The following is a 23,090-nucleotide window of genomic DNA, read 5'->3' as shown; positions in this document are numbered from 1 at the left end:
TTGAAATTGTAACTAATATTGATACTGTTGTTGATAATATTCATTTTTGTTTCACTACTTTTGGTTTGTTCTGTGTCGTGTTTGTGTCTCCTCTCAATTGCTCTGTTTATTGCAGTTCTGAGTGTTGCTGGGTCGGGTTTGGTTTTGGAATTGGATTGCATTGTTATGGTATTGCTGTGTATTGTTTTGTTGGATTGATTAATTAAAAAAATTTTTTTTAAAAAAAATCAAAAAAAAAAAATCGATTTTTTAAAAATGAGAATCGATTCTGAATCGCACAACGTGAGAATCGCGATTCGAATTCGAATCGATCTTTTTCCACACCCCTACTTAATACCATTTCTCAGTTAAAAATGTTACTACTAGGGATGTCCGATAATATCGGCCGATAAATGCGTTAAAATGTAATATCGGAAATTATCGGTATCGTTTTTTTTATTATCTGTATCGTTTTTTTATTTTTTATTAAATCAACATAAAAAACACAAGATACACTTACAATTAGTGCACCAACCCAAAAAACCTCCCTGCCCCCATTTCTTTCTGTTATCAATATTCTGGTTCCTACATTATATATGAATATATATCAATACAGTCTGCAAGGGATACAGTCCGTAAGCACACATGATTGTGCGTGCTGCTGCTCCACTAATAGTACTAACCTTTAACAGTTAATTTTACTCATTTTCATTAATTACTAGTTTCTATGTAACTGTTTTTATATTGTTTTACTTTCTTTTTTATTCAAGAAAATGTTTTTAATTTAGTTATCTTATTTTATTATTTCTTTTAAAAAGTACCTTATCTTCACCATACATGGTTGTCCAAATTAGGCATAATAATGTGTTAATTCCACGACTGCATATATCGGTTGATATCGGTATCGGTTGATATCGGTATCGGTAATTAAAGAGTTGGACAATATCGGAATATCGGATATCGGCAAAAAGCCATTATCGGACATCCCTAGTTACTACGTCAACATTTCTCCACCGATTTGAAAAATACCAACATCCACTATTTCAACTCATTCAGAACATTCAAGTCTTTTAACATTGTCCAAAAAAATTCCCCCTTTTCCCGAAATTCCCAAATTTTCCATTAAATTCCCATTGAACATTTTTTTCAAAGTCCCACAATTTCCACATTTTTCATCCCATTCAAACCGTTCCAACTCCAAAATATTTGGCCTGTTGAGGAATTGTGTGCTCTCCTTCAACAATTATAAAAATTAAAAAAAATCCCGGATTTCCAAAAATTTGCAGTTTTCAGGGACATTTTCCCCATTCAAAATGAATTGTCCATTTTTGAAACTTCCACAATTCCCACATTTTTTCAACCTATTCAAACCGTTCCAACATCAACACGTTCCACTCACCCAACTAACACTTTCCCAAGTTCCAAACCAAATTCCGTTTTTTCCTGGAATTTGGCATTTTAGTTCAACTTCCGCATTGGAGCATTCACAAGCAATTCCTTCAGGAATTGCCTCATCTGGTTATTATTATTATTCATCCCAATTTTAAATTGATTGAAAACCGATTAAACTATTATTTAAAAACAAAACAAAACAAAACCATTTTTAGGCCATTTCAAGGCAACTTTCAGGAACTTTCCGACCCTGTGATCTGTTTTGAAATGTTCTACTATAACTATTATACCAAATAATACATAGAGAAAACCGGTTACAATCGAGAATCGAATCGTCACCCCCAGGAATCAGAATTGGATCGAATCGTTTGGGGCCCAAAGATTCACACATCACTAGCAAATATTGAGCTAAGTGTTAAAATTGTTTACCGGTTTATTAACTCAGAAACCTCGTATTTATTTTACACACAAACAAACGAACGCTACTTTCCAACGAAACGGCCACTTACGATATAATCTGGGCATGGGGGAAAAGTTTATGTGACAACTTTTATCCGTTAGCATAATGTGGCGGCCATCTTGGCGAGCACCACTTTCCCACCTGAGGCACTGCAATACCATGTGTTGTATTTTGAAAGTAGATCATGACTCGTGGGGCAGACTGACTCGTACATGCACATTGTTGCCATTTTTTAACACAAAGTAGCGTAGTTTGGCTGCCCTCAGAGCCCGCTTATAACAGTAAATATACTGCATATGAATGTAAATGCCTACATTTTTACTGTTGTTTCCCTCCCGTAAGAATATAACAATATTATTAATAATAATACAACTGCGTAACTGTATAACGTACTGTGTCCAAAATTCTGTCTGTACGGAAAAAAAAAATGTCCAGTGACACATATCAGTGTTTATTATTGTTGTTGTCATTTTTTAAATGAATGAATTAATGTTCTTTTTTTAATTAACTAACTAACTAAACTTTGTTCGTTTATTTATTGTATTTATTTTATTTTGAGAGTTTCTAATATTTTATATCAGGGGTGTCTACACTTAAGAATATAAAGTATGCAGGGACCATTTTGATACAGTATTTTTTTTAATTTATGCTACAAATAAATATTATAAATGTTTACAGACTTTGTGTCGGCTCCGTGTTATAAGAGACTAAGTATTTTATTATTAAATAATAGTTTTAAAATGTAATCTTTTTCTCATTATATTAAAAAATGTTTAATAAAAAAATGCTATAAATAGATGTTATTGATATTTAGAGACACAACTTTGTTTCATCTGCGTGTTATAAGTGACTAAGTATTTTATTATTAAATAATAGTTTAAAAATGTTTTTTTTTAAATTATATTCCAATTTTTTTTTTTATATAAAAAAAGGTATAAATAGATGTTAAAGATGTTTAGAGACACAACTTTGTTTCATCTGCGTGTTATAAGTGACTAAGTATTTAATTATGAAATAATAGTTTTAAAATGTAATCTTTTTCTCATTATATTCCAATTTTTTACAATTAAAAAAATGGTATAATTGGATGTAATAGATATTTAGAGACACAACTTTGTTTAAACTCCATGGTATAAGTGACTTAAGTATTTTATTATTAAATAATAGTTTAATAATTTTATCTTTTTCTTCTTATATTCCAATTTTTTAAAATTAAAAACGGCTATAAACAGATGTTATGGATATTTAGAGACATAACTTTGTTTCAACTCTGTGTTATAAGTGACTAAGTATTTTATTATTAAATAATTGTTTTAAAATGTAACCTTTTTCTCATTATATTCCAAACATTTTTTTTTTTTAAATTGTAAAAATAGATGTTATAGATATTTAGAGACACAACTTTGTTTCAACTCCGTGTTATAAGTGACTAGGTATTTTACTATTAAATAATAGTTTTAAAATGTAATATTTTTCTCATTACATTCCAATTTTTTTAAATTAAAAAATGGTATAAATAGCTGTTATGGATATTTAGAGACACAATTTTGTTTCAACTCAGTGTTATAACAGTTTTAAAATGTAATCTTTTCGTCATTGAAATTATTATTATTATTTTTAATTAAAACAATTGTATAAATAGATGTTATAGATATTTAGAGGCACAACTTGGTTTCAACTCAGTGTTATAAGTGACTAAGTATTTTATTAATAAATAATAGTTTTAAAATATAATCTTATTCTCATTATATTACATTTTTATTTATTTATGAAAAAAAATGGTATAAATAGATGTTATAGATATTTAGAGACACAACTTTGTTTAAACTCCGTATTATAAGTGACTAAGTATTTTATTATTAAATAATAGTTTAAAATTTTTATTTTTTTCTCATATTTAAAAAAAAAAATATTAAAAAAGGCTATAAATAGATATTATAGATATTCCGAGACAAACTTTGTTTCAACTCTGTGTAATAAGTGAGTAAGTGTTTTATTATTAAATAAATAGTTTATGAATGTTATATTTTTCTTATTATATTCCAATTTTTTTAATACAAAAGGGTATAAATAGATTTTTTAGATATTTAGAGACACAACTTTGTTTTAACTCCGTGTTATAAGTGTCTGAGTATGTTATTATTAAATAATACTTTAAAAATGTAATTTTTTTCTCATTATATTTTATTTTTTTTGCTCTCTTCTCTTACATTTTTTACATTTTTTACGCTGCGGGCCAACTAAACTCGGTCTGCGGGCCACAAATGCCCCCCGGGCCGCATTTAGGAAACCCCTGATATTTACAATTGAAAAATGTAATTTTCAGCATTTTTAATGAATTATTTACTAATGTTTGTACTTTTATAGCAACCCCTTTAATGGCAGCATTTTATAGGAATTCTACACCTTTGAGGGTTTCTCTGCAGTGCATTTTGTTTTTTATAAAAGCACAAGTGTGCAATATACTGTAAGTCATAAAACAGCTTTTCCTCTAAATGCCCTCTAATTTGAAGAAAAGGCACCTGTGAATTTCCCGAAAGCGAGAAAGGAGCAAGGGGGGCTGCCCCCAAGGCGACCGCGTCTTCCCCCACCCCCTCACACGTCATCTCGTCTCATTTTTGTTTTCTCCAGGTCAATAATTCAAAACAACATTGATTAGATTTTGTTTTATGAGAAATGACAGTTAAAAAAAAATCCCACATAAAATCTCAGGGATCCAAAAAAGGTCCCGTTCATAAAGGTTTTAAAAACAAGTCATATATATTTTTTAAATACTTTAAACACCTAAATCGCTAGATTAACTTCCATCCTTCAATTATAAGTTTTTATGATTTTTTTTAAATGTTTTTTTTGGGTTTGTTTATTTTGTGCTCTTTTTGGCAAATAAAACGTTGTTTTTATATGGCAAACACAACAAATATGCAATATTTTTCCCCAAAAAAATATTTCAAAGTGAAATATTTGATGTGAAGTAATTGGAGCCTTGAATATGTCAATAATCCATAACAACCTTAATTTTGATTTATTATTCATTTTTGAGGAATGACGGTTTTAAAAAAATAAAAAAATACCACTAACATTCTTAGGGATCCAAAAGGGTCCCACTCCTAAAAGTGTTAAAAATAAGTCATACATTTTTTATTTTTTTTTACTTTCAACACATAAATCTCTAGATCAACTTCAAATTTATCTGTTGATTATAAGTTTTTATATTATTTTTTTGTACTTTTTTTGTTTTTGTTTATTTTATGCTCTTTTTGTCAAAGAAAACATTGTTGTTTATATGGCAAAATGTGCAATATTTTCCCCAAAAAATATTTCAAAGTGTATTATTTGATGTGAAGTAATTGGAGCTTTTAATAGGTCAATAATTCATTGATTTTTATCAATATTTTTTTTTTTGACAGATTAAAATAAAAAATAAAAAATCCCACAAAATTCACATAGATCCAAAAGGGTCCCACTCATAAAAGTGTTAAAAATAAGTTATACATTTTTTTTTTACTTTTAATGCTTAAATCTCTAGATCAACTTCAGATCTATCCGTCAATTATAAATGTTTATTATTTGTTATGTTTGTTTTATGCCCTTTTTGTCAAAGAAAACATTGTTGTTTGTATGGCAAACACACAAAATATGCAACATTTTACACAAGGTGGAATATTTGATGTGAAGTCATTGGAGCCTTGAATTGGCCAATAATTCATAACAACATTGATTTTGATTAATTAATTCATTCATTTTTTGACAAATGAAAGTTTTAAAAAATCCCACTAAAATTCTCAACGATCCAAAAGAGTCCAACTCATAAAAGTAATAAAAATAGGTCATACATGTTTTTTATTTTTTTATTTTAAATGCTTAAATCTCTAAATCAACTTCAAATTGATGTGTTGATTTTAAGTTTTTATACATTTTTGTATTTGTTTATTGTATGCCCTTTTTGTCAAAGAAAACTTTATTTGTATGGCAAACACACAAAATATGCAATATTTTACACAAAGTGCAATATCTGATGTGAAGTAATTGGAGCCTTGAATAGGTCAATAATTCATAACAACATTGATTTTAATTCATTATTATTTTTTGACAAATGAAAGTTTAAAAAACCCCCACTAAAATTCTCAATGATCCAAAAGGGTCCCACTCATAAAAGTAATAAAAATAAGTCATACATTTTTCTTTAAAAAAAACCCAAACTTTTAATGCTTTAATAGATCAACTTCAAATCTATCCATCGATTATACGTTTTTATTAATTTTTTTTAATGGTTTTATTTGTTTGTTTGTTTTATGCCCTTTTTGTCAAAGAAAACATATAGCAAACACACAAAATATGCAATATTTTCCACAAAGTGGAATATTTGATGTGAAGTCATTGGAGCCTTGAATCAGTCAATAATTCATATCAATATTGCTTTTGATTAATTCATTCATTAATTTTTTGACAAATGAAAGTTTTAAAAAATCCCACTAAAATTCTCAACAATCCAAAAGGGTCCAACTCATAAAAGTAATAAAAGTAAGTCATACATGTTTCTTTTTTTTTTTTTTTTTTTTTACTTTAAAAATGCTTAAATCTCTAGATCAACTTCAAATTGATGTGTTGATTTTAAGCGTTACATTTAAAAAAAAAAAGTGTTTATTGTATACCCTTTTTGTCAAAGAAAACGTTATTTGTATGGCAAACACACAAAAACGCAATATTTTCCACAAAATGTAATATTTAATGTGAGGTAATTGGAGCCTTGAATAGGTCAATAATTCATAACAACATTGATTTTAATGCATTATTATTTTTTGACAAATGAAAGTTTAAAAAAAAATCCCACTAAAATTATTAGGGATCCAAAAAGGTCCAACTCATAAAAGTGTTAAAAATAAGTAATACATTTTTAATTTTTTTTTAACTTTAAACGCTTAAATCTCTAGATCAACTTCAAATGTATCTGTTATTTATACATTTCTATTATTTTTTATGTTTTTTATTCATTTGTTTGTTTTATGTCCTTTTTGTCAAATAAAACATTGTTGTTTGTATGGCAAACACACAAAATATGTAATATTTTACACAAGGTGGAATATTTGATGTGAAGTCATTGGAGCCTTGAATTGGTCAATAATTCATAACAACATTGATTTTGATTAATTAATTCATTCATTTTTTGACAAATGAAAGTTTAAAAAACCCCCACTAAAATTCTGAACGATCCAAAAGGGTCCAACTCATAAAAATAATAAAAATAAGTCATACATGTTTCTTTTTTTTCTTTTCTTTTCTTTCTTTTTTTTTTTTTTACTTTAAATGCTTAAATCTGTAGATCAACTTCAAATTGATTTGTTGATTTTAAGTTTTTATAATTTTTTTAATTTGTTTATTGTATGCCCTTTTTGTCAAAAAAAACTTTATTTGTATGCAAACACTCAAAAACGCAATATTTTACACAAAGTGTAATATTTGATGTGAAGTAATTGGAGCCTTGAATATGTCAATAATTCATAAGAACATTGATATTGATTCATTATTATTTTTTGACAACTGAAAGTTTAAAAAAATCCCATTAAAATTCTCAGGGATCCAAAAGGGTCCAACTCATAAAAGTAATAAAAATAAGTCATATATATATTTTTTTTTTAAAATTTAAATGCTTAAATTTCTAGATCAACTTCAAATTGATGTGTTGATTTCAAGCTTTAATTTTTTTGTTTATTTGTTTATTTTATGCCCTTTTTGTCAAAGAAAACGTTATTTGTATGGCAAACACACAAAAACTCAATATTTTTCACAAAGTGTAATATTTGATGTGAAGTAATTGGAGCCTTAAATAGGTCAATAATGCATAACAACATTAATATTGATTCATTTTTATTTTTTGACAAATTAAATTAAAAAACAAATCTCACTAAGATTCTTAGGAATCCTAAAGGGTCCAACTCATAAAAGTGTTGAAAATAAGTCATACATTTTTATATATTTTTTATTTTAAATGCTTGAATCTGTCGATCAACTTCAAATTGATCTGTTTATTTTAAGTTTTTATATTTTTTTAATGTTTTTTTTATTTGTTTGTTTTATGTCCTTTTTGTCAAAGAAAATGTTGTTGTTTGTATGGCAAACACACAATATGCAATATTTTACACCAAAAAGTATTTTAAAGTGTAATATTTGATGTGAAGTAATTGGAGCCTTGAATAGGTCAGTAATTCATAACATTGATTTTAATTCATTATTATTTTTTGACAAAAGGAAGTAAAAAAAAAAAATTCCCGCTAAAATTCTCAGGGATGGTCATACGTTTTTCTTTTTTTTTTAACTTTTAATGCTTAAATCTCTAGATCAACTTCAGATCTATCTGTCAACTATGAATGTTTATTATTTGTTATGTTTGTTTTATGCCCTTTTTGCCAAATAAAACATTGTTGTTTGTATGGCAAACACACAAAATGTGCAATATTTTCCACAAAGTGTAATATTTCATGTGAAGTCATTGGAGCCTTGAATAGGTCAATAATTCATAACAACATTCATTATTATTTTTTGACACATGAAAGTAAAAAAAAAAAAAAATCCCACTAAAATTCTCAAGGATCCAAAAAGTGTTAAAAATAAGTCATACATTTTTCTTTTTAAAAAACAACAACATTTAATGCTTTAATCCAGGGGTGTCCAAACTTTTTCCACTGAGGGCCGCACACTTAAGTTACGAGACGAACTTCAGATATATCTGTCGATTTTACGTTCAAACTATTATTTTGTTTGTTTTTGTACTCTTTTGTGTCAAAGAAAACGTTGATGTTTTTATATGGCAACCACACAATATATGCAATATTTTTTCCACATAAAACATTTTAAAATTACATTTTTGAAGTAATTGGAGCCATGAAGAGGTCAATAATTCATTATAACATAGATTTTTTGTCTTTTTTTTATTTTTTATTGAGCAACGTCAAAAAAAATTAAAATAAAGAAAGACAAAGGAAACAAAAACAGCCTGTCAACATTGCAACTTTTTCTCGTTAGATTTCACCTCATTCCACTTTTTTAAATGTTTATTTTTTATTTTTGCAATACTATCAATTTTGCTATTTTTGCAGAATGTGTGGCGGGCCGGTAAACAATTAGCTGCGGGCCGCAAATGGCCCCCGGGCCGCACTTTGGACACCCCGCTTTAATCTCTAGATCAACTTCAAATCTATCCATCGATTATACGTTTTTATTATTTTTTTATATTTTTGTTTGTTTGTTTTATGCCCTTTTTGTCAAATAAACATTGTTTGATTCATTATTATTTTTTACTTTATTTATTATTTATTTATTATTTTTTGAGCAATGACAATTAAAAAAAAAAAAGTGTTATTAGTGTTAACATTGCAACTTTTTCTTGTTCCATTTCACCTTTTTTAAAAATTATTATTATTTTTTAAATATTTCTAAATTGGCCCTCCCGGGGCCCCACTTTGGACAGCCCTCCTTCGGAGCCTACAAGATCTACAGTCATTTAGAGGAAAGGAGCCCCAAAATCCCCGCGTAGCGTAAAGACTCCCGACATTTGTCCACTTCATGTAGTCACAGTGAGAAAGGTGGCGCCGTTAAAAAAGGGGTTTTTGCGTGAGTCACGCCGAAATATTTTTAAAAGGCGCCCACTTTCAGACGCCATCACAGGAAGAGCGGCGCTGGCTGGTGAAGGAGGAAGTGGCGCTCCCGTCAGACACAGTAAGTGACGGCCACTACACCTCATTAACGTCTCCGTTTGGACAACTAACGGTGGCCTCGTGGTTAGCGTAACGGCTGGTTCTGGGTTCGAATCTCGGCTGGGGTGGCTTGAAGTACTTGACAGTTTCCTCCCAGGAGTAGAACAGGAAGATAGATGCACGTTAGGTTGGTCGGAGGCTCTTTTAGGGGGGACATGTTGGTCTTTAGCGCCGTTAAAAAGGGGCCACTTCTGCCGGTTTTTACTTCCTGTCATGTGACTTTAATATGAACAACTTTGACATGTTTCTACTCTTGCAGCTGTTTAGTGCAGGAAATGTCACTATCACCAGACTAGGCCTGATAACAACTATAAAATATACTGGGGGGGTCCTAAGTGCAGCCCAGGGGCCATTTGTGGTCTGCAGCTATTTTGGCACATTTAAAAAATATTATTAAATATATATAAATAAATAATAATAATTATTAAATATATATAAATAAATATTTTTATGTTGATCCGACTGTTTGATTTTGGTCTTATTTCAACCAATATTCTACAACTCAAACCTAACGTTGAAACAACATGCTCTTTGACGTTTATTCAATGTTGGGTTCTGACGTTGATTTGACCGTTGAATTTTGGTCATTTTTCAACCAATAATCTACAAGGCAAATGCAACATTGAAACAACATGCTTTTTGACGTTGTTTAATCAATGTCGGGTTCTGATGTTTTGACCGTTGAATTTTGGTGTTTTTCCAACCAATATTCTACAACTCAATTAACAACGTTGAAACAACATGCTTTTTGACGACGTTTAATCAATGTCGGGTTCTGACTTTGATTTGACCTTTGAATTCCGGTCTTTTTTCAACCAATATTCTACAACCCAAATACAACGTTGAAACAACATGCTTTTTGACCACGTTTATTCAATGTTAGTTTCTGACGTTGATTTGACCATTGAATTTTGGTCAGTTCCCAACCAATATTCTACAACACAAACATGAAACAACATGCTTTTTGACGACGTTTGATTAATGTCGGGTTCTGACGTTGATATGACCGTTGAATTTTGGTCTTTTTTCAACCAATATTCTACAACTCAAACCTAACGTTGAAACAACATGCTTTTTGACGTTTATTCAATGTTGGGTTCTGACGTTGATTTGACCGTTGAATTTTGGTCATTTCCCAACCAATATTGTACAAGTCAAACCTAACGTTGAAACAACATGCTTTTTGACGACGTTTAATCAATGTCGGGTTCTGAAGTTGATATGACCATTGAATTTTGGTCATTTTTCAGCCAATAATCTACAACACAAATACAACGTTGAAACAACATGCTTTTAGACGTTGTTTAATCAATGTTGTGTTCTGACGTTGATTTGACCATTGAATTTTGGTCTTTTTTCAACCAATATTCTACAACTCAAACCTAATGTTGAAACAACATGCTTTTTGACGTTTATTCAATGTTGTGTTCTGACGTTGATTTGACCATTGAATTTTGGTGTTTTTTCAACCAATATTCTACAACTCAATTAACAACGTTGAAACAACATGCTTTTTGACAACATTTAATCAATGTCGGGTTCTGACGTTGATTTGACCATTGAATTTCGGTTTTCTTTCAACCAATATTCTAAAACTCAATTAACAACGTTGAAACAACATGCTTTTTGACCACGTTTAATCAATGTCGGGTTCTGACGTTGATTTGACCTTTGAATTTCGGTCTTTTTTCAACCAAAATTCTACAACACAAATACAACGTTGAAACAACATGCTTTTTGACCACGTTTATTCAATGTTAGTTTCTGACGTTGATTTGACCATTGAATTTTGGTCATTTCCCAACCAATATTCTACAACACAAACATGAAACAACATGCTTTTTGACGACGTTTAATTAATGTCGGGTTCTGACGTTGATTTGACCATTGAATTTCGGTCTTTTTTCAACCAATATTGTACAACTCAAACCTAACGTTGAAACAACATGCTTTTTGACGTTTATTCAATGTTGTGTTCTGACGTTGATTCGACCATTGAATTTTGGTCATTTCCCAACCAATATTCTACAACACAAACATGAAACAACATGCTTTTTGACGACGTTTAATTAATGTCGGGTTCTGACGTTGATTTGACCATTGAATTTCGGTCTTTTTTCAACCAATATTGTACAACTCAAACCTAACGTTGAAACAACATGCTTTTTGACGTTTATTCAATGTTGTGTTCTGACGTTGATTCGACCATTGAATTTTGGTCTTTTTTCAACCAATAATCCACAACTCAAACCTAACGTTGAAACAACATGCTTTTTGATGACTTTTAATCAATGTCAAGTTCTGACGTTGATTTGACCGTTGAATTTTGGTCTTTTTTCAACCAATATTCTACAACCCAAATACAACGTTGAAACAACACGCTTTTAGACGACGTTTAATCAATGTTGGGTTCTGACGTTGATTTGACTATTGAATTTTGGTCTTTTTTCAACCAATATTCTACAACTCAAACCTAACGTTGAAACAACATGCTTTTTGAGACGTTTAATCAATGTCAGGTTCTGATGTTAAAATGACCGTTGAATTTTGGTCTTTTTTCAACCAAAAATCAACAACACAAATACAACTTTGAAACAACGTGCTTTGTGATAAGGTTTAATCAATGTTGTGTTCTGACGTTGATTTGATCATTGGATTTTGGTTATTTTTCAACCAATATTCTACAACACATATACAGTTCTGACATTGATATAACCGTTGAATTTTTGGTATTTTTTCAACCAAAAATCAACAACACAAATACAACTTTGAAACAACAAGCTCTTTGACTACATTTAATCAATGTCGCTGATTATAAACAAGGCTGATTTGAACATTAAAATTGGCACATTTAAAAAATATTATCACAAAAAAATATACAAAAATTGGAATTAAAGAGCAAACCGTTGAAATGTAACAATAACATAACACTAATAACACAAAAATGTCATGTAGGCTGTTTTATTCTTTAAAACTTTGCTCAAAAAGTAATACAAACTTATAATCAATGGATAAATCTGAAGTTGATAAAAATAATATATTTAGTATATGACTCTTTAATTAATACTTTTATGAGTCTGATTTTTCAAAAAAATAATAATGTATCAAAATCAATGTTGCCATGAATTATTGACCTACTGTATTTAGGGCTCCAATTACTTACATCGAATATTCCATTTTGAACATTTTTGTTTTTGCTACTTTATCTTTTTATTTTTTAAAGGGCATAAAACATAAAAAAAAAAGTTGAAAGAAAAAATAAATACATAAAAAAAAAAGATTTATTTTCAACACTTTAATGACTGAGCCTCATTTGGGTCCCCAGGAACTTTAACACCCACCAAACTTAGGGGGAGCCTTAAAGGTTAAAACAAATTAAATATTGTATTGTTTTTGAAAATGAACAATGTCCAAAAGGGTCCCACTCATAAAAGCGTTAAAAATAACGCTTACATTTTTTTTCTTTCAACGCTAAAATCTCTAAAACAACTACAGATCTTTACGTCAATTTTAAGTTTTTATAATTTTTTAAAATGTTTTTTGTTTTTCTTTGTTTGTTTCATGCCCTTTTTGAATTATTGACCTATTTAGGGCTCCTATTACTTACATTGAATATTCCATTTTGAAAACGTTTTTTTTTACTTTTTTTTTTTTTTTAAAGGGTAAAAAATATTTAAAAAAACCTAATGGCAATGGATATATCTGAAGATGTTTAAGTGTTGAAAGAAAAAAAGAAAAAATAACTATATAAAAGTATAAAAACACTTTTTTCAACACTTTAATGACTGAGCCCCATTTGGGTCCCCAGGAGCTTTAACTTTGGGGTTAAAGGTTAAAAAAAATTAAATATTGTATTGTTTTTGAAAATGAACAATATCAGAATGTCCCCCAGCATGCATTCATTTTCGTCAAGTGTCAGCACTTTGATAAAGAAGGCGAGAAACACAAAGTACAAATGTGGCGTCTTATATAATACAATTTTATATAATAAAACGTCCATTTATCAATTTATGTTGCCATTTATATTTAATCCACGTCGTTTCCTGCGTATAAAACGATAATTATTCTCTACATAATGTGTTTTTTTGTTCATATTTTAGTGCAGATTATTGTTTTCACATGATTTCTTATGGGATAAATTGCTTTGGTTTTCATATTGACCTTTTGAAACAAAATATTGAGGAAAACAGTTTATTATTATTATTACCGTTAAGCTTGAAATTATTCATAGATTTACATATAATTTATTTTTTTACTTTTATATACATTTGGTCAAACTTCTGGCACTTTTACAGGTACCAACCCAAGAAAAACACTCAACGCTTCCCGGTGTGATGCCAAGGTCCAACTAACGAGCTGCAAAAGAGACGTAACCGAGCCAGAGTGCAAAGTTGACGCTAACAATGTCCCTTCTGACCGTTAAAAATGACCTTCTTTCAGCTCGCCGTCAGCAGCCAGCTGGCCATGACCACGCACGTCCTCCCAGATTGACGTTAATGCTATTCGTGATAGGGTTTGATTTCTCACCACACCTGCCACGTTAGCATTAGCTTCACTTTGGGGCATTTTCACACTCGTCCATGGAGACTTTCACCACCGCTGAGGAGTTCTACAAAAAGGTAACACAAGACATTGAAACAACGTTGAGAACTTGTTGAATTAGGTCCTGACGTCGAGCAACTCAAACACAACGTTGAAACAACATGCTTTTTGACGACGTTTAATCAATGTTGGGCTCCGACGGTGATATGACCGTTGAATTTTGTTCTTTTTTCAACCAATAACTTACAACACAAATACAATTTTGAAACAACATGCTTTTTGACGACGTTTAATCAATGTTGGGTTCTGACGTTGACTTGACTATTGAAATTTGGTCATTTCCCAACCAATATTCTACAACACAAACACAAAGTTGAAACAACATACTTTTTGACGACGTTTAATCAATGTTGGGTTCTGACGTTAATTTGACCTTTGGATTTTGAATTTGGTTGAAAAAAGAATGTTGATAATTTTTCAACCAATATTCTACAACACAAATACAACGTTGAAACAACATGCTTTTTGACGACGTTTAATCAATGTTGGGTTCTGACGTTTATTTGACCGTTGAATTTTAGTCTTTTTTCAACCAATATTCTACAACTCAAACCTAACGTTGAAACAACATGCTTTTTGACGGCGTTTGATAAATGTTGAGTACTGATGTTGATACGACCGTTGAATTTTGGTCTTTTTTCAACCAATATTCTACAACACAAATACAACGTTGAAACAACATGCTTTTTGACAACGTTTAATCAAATTTGGGTCCTGACCCTGATTTCAACATTGAATTTTGGTAATTTCCCAACCAATAATCTACAACATAAACACAACGTTGAAACAACATGCTTTTTGACGACGTTTAATCAATGTCGGGTTCTGAAGTTGATTTGACCATTGAATTTTGGTCATTTTTCAACCGTTATTCTACAACTCAAACCTAACGTTGAAACAACATGCTTTTGGACGACATTTAATCAATGTCGGGTTCTGACGTTGATTTGACCATTGAATTTCGGTCTTTTTTCAACCAATATTCTACAACTCAAACCTAACGTTGAATCATCATGCTTTTTGACAACATTTAATCAATCTCGGGTTCTGACGTTGATTTGACCGTTAAATTTTGGTCATTTTTCAACCAATATTCTGCAGCACAAATACAACGTTGAAACAACATGCTTTTTGACGACATTTAATCAATGTCGGGCTCCGACGTTGATATGACCGTTGAAATGTTGTCTTTTTTCAACCAATATTTTACATTACAATTACAACGTTGAAACAACATACTTTTTGACGACGTTTAATCAATGTCGCGTTCTTACGTTGATTTGACAATTAAAATGTTGTCTTTTTTCAACCAATATTCTACAATTCCAACCTAACGTTGAAACAACATGCTTTTTGACAACGTTTAATCAATGTTCTCTTCTGACGTTGATATGACCATTAAAATTTGGTCTTTTTTCAATCAATATTTTACATTACAATTACAACGTTGAAACAACATGCTTTTTGACGACGTTTATTCAATGATGGATTCTGACGTTGATTTGACCGTTGAAATTTGGTCATTTCCCAACCAATATTCTACAACACAAATACAACGTTGAAACAACATGCTCTTTGACGACGTTTAATCAATGTCGGGTCCCCACATTGATTTGACCATTGAATGTTGGTCTTTTTTCAACCAATAACTTAGAACACAATTACAACGTTGAAACAACATGCTTTTTGACAACATTTAATCAATGTTGGGTTCCGACGTTGACTTGACTATTGAAATTTGGTCATTTCCCAACCAATATTCTACAACAAAAACACAACGTTGAAACAACATGCTTTTTGACGACATTTAATCAATGTCGGGCTTCGACGTTGATACAACCGTTGAATTTTGGTCTATTTTCAACCAATAACTTACAACACAAATACAACGTTGAAACAACATGCTTTTTGACGACGTTTAATCAATGTCGGGTTCTGACGTTGATTTGACCGTTGAATTTTGGTCTTTTTTCAACCAGTATTCTACAACACAAACCTAACGTTGAAACAACATGATTTTTGACGACGTTTAATCAATGTCGGGTTCTGACATAGATTTGACCATTGAATTTTGGTCTTTTTTCAACCAATATTCTACACCACAAATACAACGTTGAAACAACATGCTTTTTGACAACGTTTAATCAATGTCGGGTTACGATGTTGATATGACCGTTGAATTTTGGTCTTTTTTCAACCAATAACTTACAACACAATTACAACGTTGAAACAACATGCTTTTTGACGACGTTTAATCAATGTTGGGTTCAGACGTTGACTTGACTATTGAAATTTGGTCATTTCCCAACCAATATTCTACAACAAAAAATACAACGTTGAAACAACATGCTTTTTGACGATATTTAATCAATGTTGGGTTCTGACGTTGATTTGACCGTTGAATTTTGGTCTTTTTTCAACCAATAACTTACAACACAAATATAACGTTGAAACAACATGCTTTTTGACAACGTTTAATCAATGTTGGGTTCTGACGTTGATTTGACCGTTGAATTTTGGTCTTTTTTCAACCAATATTCTACAACACAAATACAACGTTGAAACAACATGCTTTTTGACGACGTTTAATTAATGTCGGGTTCCGACATTGATTTGACCATTGAAATTTGGTCATTTCCCAACCAATATTCTACAACACAAACATGAAACAACATGCTTTTTGTCGATGTTTAATTAATGTCGGGTTCTGACGCTGATATGACAATTAAAATTTGGTAATTTTTCAACCAATATTCTACAATTCCAACCTAACATTGAAACAACATGCTTTTTGACGACGTTTAATCAATGTCGAGTTCTGACGTTGATTTGACCATTAAACCTAACGTTGAAACAACATGCTTTTTGACGACGTTTAATCAATGTCGGGTTACAATGTTGATATGACCGTTGAATTTTGGTCTTTTTTCAACCAATAACTTACAACACAAATACAACGTTGAAACAACATGCTTTTTGACGACGTTTAATCAATGTCGGGTTCTGACGTTGATTTGACCATTGAAATTCGGTCATTTCCCAACCAACAACGTAAGACATCAATTTTTATCTTAATTTACAAATATTTTGCGACGTTATTTCAAAGTCACTTTTAAAGGACACGTACGTATAATCAACGTCGTATCAACGTCTTGTGCCTGCTGGGAAACAACTAGATTGGACTGACTGTTAGATCACGGTTTAATTTGCTAAAACCCGGTTTAAAGCACGTGACCCCTTTTTGTTTCATGCAAAAAAAAGGATTACGTTTGATTTTTTTTGGATGCACGGATTATTAATGTTTCCTTTGTTGTGCGTGCATTTGGGAAAGCAATGTTTATGATGTAGTATAAGTTGAAAAATCAAGTGGAGAAGACAGGAGTTGTTGAAGGGGAGCTGCATATGTGCAAGATAAAAGCTGGTGTTTACAAGATGTCACTGGGTGTGCACGCCACACGCTCTCTTTCTAGTCCGAAGTCGAGGTTTTAAATGAATTATAAATAGCACGTCTTCTTGACACCAACAAACATTCCAGTGCGCTTCACTCGTCATTTATGGAGCTTTTGGTCTCCCGGCAGAAGTCCATGTAGGTTTTTATCGACGGTGATCACAGCACCCGCTCGCTTCGAATCCAACCGGCAAGGTTTTTTTTTAAAAAAAAACACCACCGCCATTTTTTTGTGTTCGTCTGGTTGCGCCTTTGAAGTCGGCTCAGTGCGGGAAGGTTCGTGTGAGGTCAACTTCTACTCATTTTTTGTAGGAATGTGAACTCTTTGCAAGTGAATATAAAAGTTCATGTGTTGTTTTTTTTTATTTAAATGGACTAAAGTTGTCAAACTCAAGGCCCAGGGGCCACATGTGGCCCCCCAAAACCTGGAATTAATATGTGTCTGTTCTCACTAAAAGTTTCCATTTTGACAGAAAAAAATACATGCAATTTCTTATCTTTTAAACTTGATCTAATTTTGCAACAAATATTTATTATCATATATTCCAAAGTGTTTTTGTTCAAATGTAAATGTTTTGTTTTTGCTTTGTTATTGTCATAAGCACTGTGCGTTTTCTTCTCTTCTATTATTTTTTTTTTGTTTTGTTTTGTACAGCACTTTGTGTTTGCCACTTGCCTGTGTATGAATAGTTGCTTTATAAATAAAGTTGGATTTGATGAGTTGGATTTGATAAAGTAAAAAGTTACTGTCAGTAACTACTGTTGGTCGCTACATCTGTAAGTGCAAGTGAAAGCTCTACTACGCAAAGCGACGCAATTTATCAACAACACCCGGGGGCCCGAGCTCATCTAAGATGGACTGATGCAAAGTGGAACAGTGGTCTGTGGTATGACCAGTCCACATTTCAAATTGTTTTTTTGGAAAATTTAACTTGTGATTCTAAAGCAAGTTGTCCATCAAATTGTACACAGTAAAAAAAAATTATGATAAAAAATAAAAAAAATAAAAAAATTTAAATATATATATATATATATATATATATATTTTTTTTTTTAAATTTTTATTTTTTTTATTTTTACAATAAAAACTGGTAGCCCAGTCGCCAGAATTTTTCTGTAAAAAAAATAATTTAATAAATAAAAAAACCTTTGGTAGTGTTTTACGATTTCCATTTATATTCTGTAAAAAACACCAAAATGTCATTTTTTTTACCGTATAATTAATTAATAACTAATTGTACATATTTGTGTATTATTTACTGCTACAAGCGGCTCTCGGAGTGCACCAAAATGTCATTTTTACTGTCAAATTACAGATTTTATTCAGCGTACGCATAAAATATATATAGTTAATAAATAATTGTATATATTCATGTTTTATTTACTGCTACGAGTGGCCCTCTGAGTGCACCGAAATGTACTTTTTTTTACTGTAAAATGTACAGATTTTTTTATAGTGTACATATAAAATATATAAATAATTGTAAATACTGTATATTTGTGTATTATTTACTGCTACGAGTGGCCCTCTGAGTGCACCAAAATGTCATTTTCTAGTGTAAAATTACAGATTTTATTCAGTGTACATAACATGTATAAAATTATTAAATAATTGTATATATTCATGTGTTTAAATTGCTACAAGTGGGTGCACCAAAATGTCATTTTTTTACTGTAAAATTTAGTGATTTATTTTTATAGTGTACATATAAAATATATATATATAGTTAATAAATAATTGTATATATTCATGTATTATTTACTGCTACAAGCTGCCCTCTGAGTGCACCAAAATGTCATTTTCTACTGTAAAATTACAGATTTTATTCAGTGTACATAACATGTATAAAATTATTAAATAATTGTATATATTCATGTGTTTAAATTGCTACAAGTGGGTGCACCAAAATGTCACTTTTTTACTGTAAAATTTAGTGATTTATTTTTATAGTGTACATATAAAGTATATATATATATATATAGTTAATAAATAATTGAATATATTCATGTATTATTTACTGCTACAAGCGGCCCTCTGAGTGCACCGAAATGTCTTTTTTTTTACTGCAAAATGTACAGATTTTTTTTTACAGTGTACATATAAAATATATATAATTTAAATAAATAATTGTATATGTATTTGTGTATTATTTACTGCTACAAGTGGCTCTCTGAGTGCACCAAACTGTCATTTTTTTTTACTGTAAAAGATACTGATTTTATTTTACAGTGTACACATAAAATATATATAATTTATAAATAATTGTTTATATTTGTGTATTATTTACTGCTAGAAGTGGCCCTCTGAGTGCACCAAAATGTCTGTTTTTACTGTAAAATTGACAGTTGTTTTTTTACAGTGTATATATATAATATATATATATATAAGTAATAAATAATTGTAAATATTTATGTATTAGTTACTGCTACAAGTGGCCCTTTGAGTGTGCCAACATGTCTGTTTTTACAGTAAAGTGTACAGGTTTTATTTAACATATACATCAAATGTATAAAATTCATAAATAATTGATTTTGAATATTAATGTACAAAACCCAAAACCAGTGACATTGGCACGTTGCGTAAATGGTAAATAAAAACAAAATACAATGATTTGCAAATCCTTTTCAACTTATATTCAATTGAATAGACTGCAAAGACAAGATATTTAACGTTCAAACTGGAAAACGTTGTTATTTTTTGCAAATATTAGCTCATTTGGAATTTGATGCCGGCAACATGTTTCAAAAAAGCTGACACAAGTGGCAAAAAAGACTGAGAAAGTTGAGGAATGCTCATCAAACACTTATTTGGAACATCCCACAGGTGAACAGGCTAATTGGGAACAGGTTGGCGCCATGATTGGGTATAAAAGCAGCTTCCATGAAATGCTCAGTCATCCACAAACAAGGACGGGGCGAGGGTCACCACTTTGTGAACAAATGCGTGAGAAAATTGTCGAACAGTTTAAGAACAACATTTCTCAACCAGCTATAGCAAGGAGTTTAGGGATTTCACCATCTACGGTCCGTAATATCATCAAAAGTTTCAGAGAATCTGGAGAAATCCCTGCACGTAAGCGATGATATTACGAACCTTGGATCCCTCAGGCATCAAAAAGCGACATCAGTGTGTAAAGGATATCACCACATGGGCTCAGGAACACTTCAGAAAACCACTGTCAGTAACTACAGTTGGTCGCTACATCTGTAAGTGCAAGTTAAAACTCTAATATGCAAAGCGAAAGCCATTTATCAACAACACCCAGAAACGCCGCTGGCCTTTTTTTTTTTTTAATTACGTTTCTCAGTTTGAACATTAAGTATCTTGTCTTTGTAGTCTATTCAATTGAATCAAACTCCGCTTATAAAAGCTGTGCACTGCAAAAAGTGCTCATTGTAGCCATTAATCCTGATTTCCCCACTTTGATTTAAAAAAAAAAATAAGTACAAATTGTTGTATTCATTGTTGTTTTCTAGGTTAAAGTGTTTTATACATTGTGCTGCTTGAGTGTATTATTATTTACTGTACTTTATAAAATCGGTTGATTTGTTGCTATATCTGTGTTTAACTTAGGGCCCCAATTTGGCCCTGGTCTTATTTTGATTAAGGGATGGTTGTTTGGCAAAATAAAAGTCTGTCATGTGAATGAAAAAAAAAAACATGAATGCAAATATAATCTGCCTTGTAATGCTTTCTGCAAGGCGTCCATGTTGAAAACTGCAGACTTGGTTCAATAATACATGACATAAAGTAGGTCCTGTACCATTTCCAAGGATCCAATGTGGCAAGTAACCCGGATGAACACCCCCCCCCTCCCCCAGAGATAGGATGTATGGCTCTTTGAAGGGAGACAGAACTTGAGGAGCCATTCTTTTCAGAGAGCCGTTCAAAAGACTGACTTTTATTATAGTCTGCTTTTTTTTTTTTTATTATCAAGGAAATTTGTATAATTTATAGTTTAAGATGAATTGGAAAATGTTGATTTGCACAAATATTACTCTAATGGTGGGAATTCTTCTAAACTATCGTCTATATTAAATTTTTTTGTTGTGTTTTCATTGTAAACGTTCCATAAGACGGTGTCATATTTTCACATCACTAGTTTGAATTTCCCCTACATGATTTTTTTTTTTTTTAAATATAGAAAAAAATACACAAATAATAAGTAGGAATAAAATGCACTACAATAAAAATTAGGACATAATCAAAATGTGAGTCCAAAATTATACTACCATACCTGCTGTGTGTACGCTTGAAAAGTGAATCCAGATGAAAAGAAATCATTAAAATCAAAATAAATAAAATAGAAAATAATAATAATTTTAAAAAATATTATTTTTTTTAATCAAATATCAGAATATTTATATATATATATATATATATATATATATATATATATATATATATATATATATATATATATATATATATATATATATATATATATATATATATATATATATATATATATATATATATATATATATATATATATATATATATGTTTTATTTTATTTTACTAACTGTGTAAAAATAAAAACCCGGAAAGTGAATCCAAATTAAAATTAAAAAAATACCATTTAATTTTTGTTTAAATATATATGAATATAAAATATATTTGTATATGCATATAATGTATTTTTAGAATATTTTTTATAATATATATATGAAAATATTTGGTTTTATTTCACAAAAAGTTAATTTAAATGCTACTTGATTTCTTTGAATTCTGACTCATTTTCTCGTCCGGTTACCAGTTGGGAAATAAATCATCAAACTAAAAATAAATACAATAAAAAAACAATACTAATTTTTAAAATATTATTTTTTTTATCAAATATCAAAATATTTATATATATATTTTATTTGTTTTATTTTTACTAGCCGTGTAAAAATAAAAACCCGAAAAGTGAATCCAAATAAACATTTAATAAATGTAAAAAATACAATTTAGTTTTTGTTTTATTATATATGAATATCCAATATATTTGTATATGTATATAATGTATTTTTATAATAATTTTTCAAAAAGTGGATCCAAATAAAAAAATAAATACTATTTAATTTTTGTTTAAATATATATGAATATACAGTATATTTGTATATGTATAGGCTACAGCACCCCCCGCGAGCCCGAAAGGGACAAGCGGTAGAAAATGGATGGATGGATGGATGAATATACAATATATTTCTATATGTATAGGCTCCAGCACCCCCCACGACCCTAAAAGGGATAAGCGGTAGAAAATGGATGGATGGATATATTTATATAATGTATTTTTATAATAATTTCCATAATATATATGAAAATATTAGTATTTATTTCACACAAATTTGATTTAAATGCTGCTCGATTTTTTTCATTTTTATTCTGACTCATTTTCTCGACGAAATTGCTGACACTAAATTTGAACGTGCATAAAAAAACAGCTTACAAGTGGGAATCGGTTGTCACTG

General features: G+C 30.2%; 1 long non-coding RNA gene across 1 annotated transcript in view; it reads right to left on the bottom strand.

Moving 5' to 3' along the window:
- Nucleotides 1-22,971: 22,971 nt before the first annotated feature.
- LOC133665069 (uncharacterized) overlaps nucleotides 22,972-23,090 on the bottom strand; it is a 62,496-nt gene continuing 62,377 nt past the window's right edge. The window contains exon 3 of the long non-coding RNA XR_009828685.1: nucleotides 22,972-23,090. This exon is cut by the window's right edge and continues 452 nt beyond it. This is a non-coding gene — a long non-coding RNA (uncharacterized LOC133665069).

This window comes from Entelurus aequoreus, linkage group LG02, assembly GCF_033978785.1.
Source record: "Entelurus aequoreus isolate RoL-2023_Sb linkage group LG02, RoL_Eaeq_v1.1, whole genome shotgun sequence".
Taxonomy (NCBI): domain Eukaryota; kingdom Metazoa; phylum Chordata; class Actinopteri; order Syngnathiformes; family Syngnathidae; genus Entelurus; species Entelurus aequoreus.
This window is presented reverse-complemented; position numbering and strand designations above follow the sequence as displayed.